This window comes from Palaemon carinicauda, unplaced genomic scaffold (genome assembly GCF_036898095.1).
Source record: "Palaemon carinicauda isolate YSFRI2023 unplaced genomic scaffold, ASM3689809v2 scaffold48, whole genome shotgun sequence".
Taxonomy (NCBI): domain Eukaryota; kingdom Metazoa; phylum Arthropoda; class Malacostraca; order Decapoda; family Palaemonidae; genus Palaemon; species Palaemon carinicauda.
In genome coordinates, this window is record NW_027171739.1 from 359244 (window position 1) to 360000 (window position 757).

At 39.0% G+C, this 757-nt stretch overlaps 1 long non-coding RNA gene across 1 annotated transcript in view; it reads right to left on the bottom strand.

Moving 5' to 3' along the window:
- Positions 1–339: 339 nt before the first annotated feature.
- Positions 340–757, bottom strand: part of LOC137636989 (uncharacterized) — a 1512-nt gene continuing 1094 nt past the window's right edge. The window contains exon 3 of the long non-coding RNA XR_011043331.1: positions 340–627. This is a non-coding gene — a long non-coding RNA (uncharacterized lncRNA). The remainder of the gene's footprint in view (positions 628–757) is intronic.

A 757-nucleotide genomic window follows, 5' to 3' on the forward strand; every position in this document is an offset into this window, starting at 1 on the left:
GTCAGAAAAAACTAAAGGAGATTGATTATCAATTTTATTTACAAGAGACAAATATGACATGCTAATCAATTTTTTCAAGAGCATGAAGGAGAGCCCAAGCCACTTCTTCCACTGTAATCTAGGAACTCAGGCTTCAGTTTACTTTAATAAGAAAACTGGGGTAGCAAATCATAGTCACCAGTCTGCACCAAAGCTGCTCCTACAACCCCATCACTAGCTTCTACTTTGAGACAAACAGCTTGTCTGATTCAGATAGCCTTCAACACAGAAGGCTATTTCAATAGCTGCAAATGCACGTTGACCATCTGCTGTCCACTAGAGTCAATCTTAGGGCTGGCGAGATTATTCAGAGGTACGGCAAGTTCAGAAAAAGTTCGGACAGAGCCTCTGATAAAATCCAGCCTTACCAGTAAAGAGCTGAACTGCCTTGTTTATAAGAGTAGGCAATTTTTATATGAAAATATCCTTGGATGCAATCCATTTCGCCCCCAACATTCATGCCCTAAGTTGAAATTTCTTCCAATGGTAGTTTCTGCTAGGTCTTCAAGGCTAAGGACAGGTCTCACGATCTTATGTTCTTTCCAATTGTTGTCGGGGATCAATGAAATCAATGGCAGCATTTCTCATCTGAAATAAGGTTGAAAAGTTTCAACAGCATTTGTCATTTCAAAGGGGAAGAACAGTATTAAAATTGATCTACAAATATGATATAGGAAGAAGCTTGCTTCATCTGAAATAAGGTTGAAAGTTTCAACAG